This window comes from Schistocerca nitens, chromosome 2, assembly GCF_023898315.1.
Source record: "Schistocerca nitens isolate TAMUIC-IGC-003100 chromosome 2, iqSchNite1.1, whole genome shotgun sequence".
NCBI classification, from domain to species: Eukaryota; Metazoa; Arthropoda; class Insecta; order Orthoptera; family Acrididae; genus Schistocerca; species Schistocerca nitens.
In genome coordinates, this window is record NC_064615.1 from 407,997,861 (window position 1) to 408,004,282 (window position 6,422).

A 6,422-nucleotide genomic window follows, 5' to 3' on the forward strand; every position below is an offset into this window, starting at 1 on the left:
CATCATTTGTTGCAGGTCGTGGTTGACGTTTCGCATGTGGCTGAACACTTCCTGTTTCCTTAAATAACGTAACTATCTGGCGAACGGTCCGGACACTTGGATGAGGTCGTCCAGGATACCGAGCAGCATACATAGCACAGGCCTGTTGGGCATTTTGATCACAATAGCCTTACATCAACACGATATCGACCTTTTCTGCAATTGGTAAATGGTCCATTTTAACACAGGTAATGTATCATGAAGCAAATACCGTCCGCACTGATGGAATGTTACGTGATACCACGTACTTAAACGTTTGTGACTATTACAGCGCCATCTGTCACAAAGCGAAAAAAGTGGTCCAACTAAAACATTCATATTTTTTAATGTACTACATGAATATGTAATAAAAAATGGGGGTTCCTGTTTAAAAAAAATGCAGCTGATATCCGTTTGACCTATGGCAGTGCCATCTAGCGGGCCAACCATAGCACCATCTGGTTTCCCCCTTCAAGCTAGACGAGTTTAGTTCTTTATAGATTTTTCGTATGATGCTTATTTCGTGAGATATTTGGCCTGGTCACTATCAATGGACCACCCTGTATATGTCACTCTAGTGTTTCTTCAACTGGTGGGTCTTCAGTCAACACCACTAGTCATTGTTAAGAAGCTGATGGGTAAGCTTCACCTATGCAGTGACTTCACTGTCATGGTTAATTCAGAGGCCGTGGTAGATGCATACGCTCTACCCTGCCCTGACAAGTTGTTTGCAAAATTATCAGGCGGCTACTGCTTTTCCAAGACTGATTTGCCAGAAGCATACCTCCAGCTCACCTTGATTGAGGCCACTAGGTACCTTCTGATTGTCAAAGCTCCTTTCAGCCTCTACCAATATCAATGCTTGCCTTTTGGCATTGCTACTGTGCCCACAACTTTCCTGAGTTTTTTATAACAGCTGACAGCCTCTGTACACAGTTGCATCAATTACCTTGACAATATCATTGTTTTGGGTTCTTCCACCAAAGACCACCTTAGCAATCTCCGATGGTTGTTTTCTGTCTTGCAGTCTGAAGCTCAGCAGAGCACGCCAGGGGGCCGACCTGGGTTACCTCTGTAAGTGGGCCTGTGCACTGTATCGGTGTACTCTCTCTGAAATCACGCATGCCCTGAGTGAATGAACATCACACACATTTTCTGGTTTCATCTCGGCTTTTTGGGCCAGTTTTTTCGATCATTGTGTATGCTTTCCTGGCACAGTAGATGTTCTTTATTTGGAAATTAATATTATTCATACGTTACAACATTTCTTACACCCATAATGATCAAAAAGACATGTTGCCTACTCATGATGTTTGCAGTGCAACCACTGGCGAAGTTCCAAAAATGGTGAATCCTGTCTGGTGAATGAGATTGTCCATTTTCAGTATGCTTAAGAGAGAAAAACTTAGCATCTTGTTATCAGTTTATGGTTTTGACTCCAAAAAAAAGTCATTCCACATGGAAATTGCAACTAGCCTTGTCTTTTACATTGGAAGTTAGCTGTCCTAGCCGTAACTGAGGCAAGGGAAAGAGAAACACATCTTCGGTAGCTCTTAGCTAACGGAGTCTCACAATGAAGTGAAAGATGCAAGGCAATTCGTTGAAAGATCACTGGAGGCCAGCTTTTGCACCCAGTCTGTGATGGAGCAACAAGCAGCCAGACTGGAAATGAATAAGCAAATCTTAAGGAAACTTCTCACTATCTCCAGTACCCCATAGCAGAAGGACAAAAATCTTACAATTTGATAGTGCATTTTTCTCTTTCTGATACATTTTTCTTATTTTTGTGGATACACAGTTTTATTTATGAAATTGTGGTAATGAATAATTTGGGTTTCTTTGTGTGTCCACTCCAATTGCCTTGTTTCCATACAACTGGAATATGATACAGGACAACACATGAACATAGACCATTTTTTTGCCCAAAGTGTGTGATACACTACTGGCAATTAAAATTGCTACACCACGAAGATGACGTGCAACAGACGCAAAATTTAACCGACAGGAAGAAGATGCTGTGATATGCAAATGATTAGCTTTTCAGAGCATTCACACAAGGTTGCCATCGGTGGAGACACCTATAACCTGCTGACATGAGGAAAGTTTCCAACTGATTTCTCGTACAGAAACAGCAGTTGACCAGCATTGCCTGGTGAAATGTTGTTGTGATGCCTCGTGTCAGGAGGAGGAATGCATATCATGATGTTTCCGACTTTGATAAAGGTCAGATTGTAGCCTATCGCGATTACGGTTTATCGTATCGCGACATTGCGGCTCGCGTTGGTCGAGATCCAATGACTGTTAGCAGAATATGGAATCGGTGGGATCAGGAGGGTAATACGGAAGGCCGTACTGGATCCCAACGGCCTCGTATCACTAGCAGTCGAGATGACAGACATCCCATCCGCATGGCTGTAACGGATCGTGCAGCCACGTCTCGACCCCTGAGTCAACAGATGTGGACGTTTGCAAGACAACAACCATCTGCACAAACAGTTCGACGACGTTTGCAACAGTATGGACCATCAGCTTGGAGACCATTGCTGTGTGTACCCTTGACGCTGCGTCACAGACAGCAGTGCCTGTGATGGTGTACTCAACGACGAACCTGGGTGCACGAATGGCAAAACGTAATTTTTTTGGATGAATCCAGGTTTTGTTTACAGCATCATGATTGTCACATCCTTGTTTGGCAACATCGCGGTGAACGCACATAGGAAGCGTGTATTCGTCATCGCCATACTGGCGTATCACTCAGCGTGATGGTATGGGGTGCCATTGGTTACACGTCTCAGTCACCTCTTGTTCGCATTGACGGCACTTTGAACAGTGGATGTTACATTTCAGATGTGTTACGACCCGTGGCTCTACCCTTCATGTGATCCCTGCGAAACCCTACATTTCAGCAGGATAATGCATGACCACATGTTGCAGGTCCTGTACAGGCCTTTCTGGATACAGAAAATGTTCGACTGCTGCCCTGGCCAGCACATTCTCCAGATCTCTCATCAATTGAAAATGTCTGGTCAATGGTGGCCGAGCAACTGGCTCGTCACAATACGCCAGTCACTACGCTTGATGAACTGTGGTATCGTGTTGAAGCTGCATGGGCAGCTGTACCTGTACACGCCATCCAAGCTCTGCGAGACTCAATGCCCAGGCATATTAAGGTCGTTATTACGGCCAGAGATGGTTGTTCTGGGCACTGATTTCTTAGGATCTATGCACCCAAATTATGTGAAAATGTAATCACATGTCAGTTCTGGTATAATATATAAGTGATATAGGCACATTCAAATAACAGAAATTTTATGTATTATTAAAATAGATATACGTTGTAAGGTTATGGTAGTAAATTGTAATGAATTTGTATCAGTAGAGCGCCGATTTTAATAGCATTTCCCTTTAGTTTATTGAATACAAGATTAGAGATACAGATCAGGTAGTTTCTTGATTCCATGGCTCTAGAAACCAACTCCATTGAGATGAGGGTGGTGTCAAGCCATCTTTGAAGTGCAGTTTCATTCAGAAATGAATTTTCTTGATAGTAATTCGATAAGGAGCAAGAAAGACGGCCATTTTAGGGCACCAGATCAGGAGAGAAAGTGTGAAAGGGATGACTTCCTTCGACAGATTTATTTGTGAAATCAGTAGTGTGAGGATTATAATGTAATAGCAACAGTTGCTGCAGTTTTGTTGGTCGTTTTTTCTAACATTGCGACCAAAAAGCATCTCAGTTGTTGGTAACAAATGCCAGCTGTGATGCACACACCTCTGGGGAGCATTCATAATGTACAACACTCTTCTGTGTTACCAGAAGCAAAATATTATCTGTTCACATTACCCTTTGCTTAAGATGGTGTCTTGTTAGAGTGCAGCCATTAATTTCTTCTTAATAAGTTAACATAAAGGCATCATAAATCATCACCAGTAACAATATTGCTCAATGAGGAATCTAATGACATTCAAATAAAAATGCAGAAGTAGTCAACCATTTGATTTTTGTTGCTTTTAATTAGAGTTTGCAGTATTCCTACACCTGACTTCTAATCATTGCCTACTGAGTGGAAATGTCTCACAAAGGTTACAAGGCTGCAGTTCATCAGATTTGTCAGTTATCAAGATGTCTATAGTGTGGAAAATTATTCATGCCAGAATGACCTTTCTTGGAGCAAGAAAATCCTTTTCTGACGCAATTCGTCTGATAGCAGTCACCGACACAGGACACAAATTTTTCAAGCTGCCTCCACTGCCTTCAGTCCTGTATTAAACCCAAAGGGAGCAACATGTCACAAATGTTACCCTTTTCTTCTTGTGACTAATTATGATGCTTGACAAGATTCAAATGAACCAACTAGCTGTACTGGGGCACACACTACTGTGGCTCAGTCTGTTTAAATGGGGAAAAAGTAAGAGAGAGAGAGAGAGAGAGAGAGAGAGAGAACATGTTTCTCATGTGTATGTGAATTGGACATACTGTATGTCATATTCTCCTTCTCTCCGTCCTCTGTCTATCTCCCCTCCTCCCCCCTCTTCCTATCTTCTCATCCCCCCATCTCCATCTACATCTCCTCCTACCTCCTTTCTCAGTCCATCTTCTCCCTCATCCCCCCTTCCTCCCTCCTCCCCCTCATTTCCTATCATTTCCTCCCACAGTGCCCATCTCTTCTCCCCCCTCTCTCTGACCTTGCGCCTTGTTTATTGTCATATATATAGAATGATTATAATTAAAGTTAAATACTTTCAAACCGCTGTACAAAAAATAACACTACTGGTCAGAATGACATCAAACTGCAATCTAATATTATCAGAGAAGGGGGAAAACGTATGGCAGAAGAAAAATAAATAGTTACAAAATGTAGCAACAGATGGCGCTGTAGCATCATAATTTAATAGTGTCGACAACAAATGACGAATGAATCATACAATGCCTACAGTGTATGTTTGACATTAAACAAACTGTACTACTCAGTGTGCATGGGTGTACAAGTGTGATACTGTTATGTAATCCCATCCACCAAGGCAAGGTCATATCACTTCAAATGGGAAAAATCCAGTTTTAATTGTCCTGAGGCCAAAAACCGCATAAAAAGCATGAATCAAAATCAAATCAGATTATTAATTTCCTTGTGACTGGCACAAAACATGTTCCATATGCTGTCCACCGTTTTCTGCAACAAGTTGAAATCGAGAAACAGCATGTTTCACAACTGACTGAAGTGTTGCCAGGGCCACATTCAGAATGTGTTGCACAATCCATGCCTTCACTGTAGCTAAGTTTGCAATCGAAACACTGAACACAACATCTTTCAGAGAGCCCCACAGCCAGAAATCACACAGAACAAGATCAGATGATCAGCGTGGCCAGGCTATGGGGAAATGGCGGCTGATAATTCTAGCATTTCCGAAATGGCACTTCAGCGTCTGTTTAAAGTGGATTTGCAATGTGTGGAGGTGTGCCATCTTGCATACAAGTGATCCCATTCACACATCCATACTGTTGGAGAGCTGGAACAACATGGTTGCGCAAAAGACACTCATAGCGCTTACCAGTGACAGTGCAGGTAACAGGACCAGAAGCACCTGTCTCTTTGAAAAAATATGGCCCTATGATAAATGATGTCAAGTTGAGCACTGAGTTGTTTGATGGTGATCCGTCGATCATCTCGAACGAGTGTGTTCGCACGCTCCGCCATTGCAGGAGTCACAGCTGTGCACGGCCGGCCCGCACGCGGGAGATCAGACAGTCTTGCTTGACCTTGCGGCGAAGATGACACACGCTTTGCCCAACGACTCACCGTGCTTTTGTCCACTGCCAGATCACCGTAGACATTCTGCAAGCACCTATGAATATCGGAGATGCCCTGGTTTTCCGCCAAAAGAAACTCTATCACTGCCCGTTGTTTGCAACGCACGTCCGTTACAGATGCCATTTTAACAGCTCCGTACAGCGCTGCCACCTGTCGGAAGTCAATGAAACTATACGAGACGAAGCGGGAATGTTTGAAAATATTCCACAAGAAATTTCCGGTTTTTTCAACCAAAATTGGCCGAGAAAAAAAATGTGTTGCATTACTTATTGAACTGCCCTCGTATATATAGATTAAGAAAAAGTAAATTTGTCACGGAAAATGACAGCTGATGAAAACACTCATACTAACCTACACATGTTGTTTAACTGCATGGTTTTCACTGAGTTTATCAGAGTTATTTCACACAGAAAATGAAACTACAATGAGAAATAATTTATGCTTACCAATGGGAGGGCATAAATGTGCCCAAGAAGCGCCATGCTGCATTCATCTGGATGGATGGCTGCCGCCATCAAGCAGTTGGTGGCGAGTGGCCAATAGCCATTACAGGATGAGGAAACTCCTGAGCATAAAATGTTCTGACCTAGATGC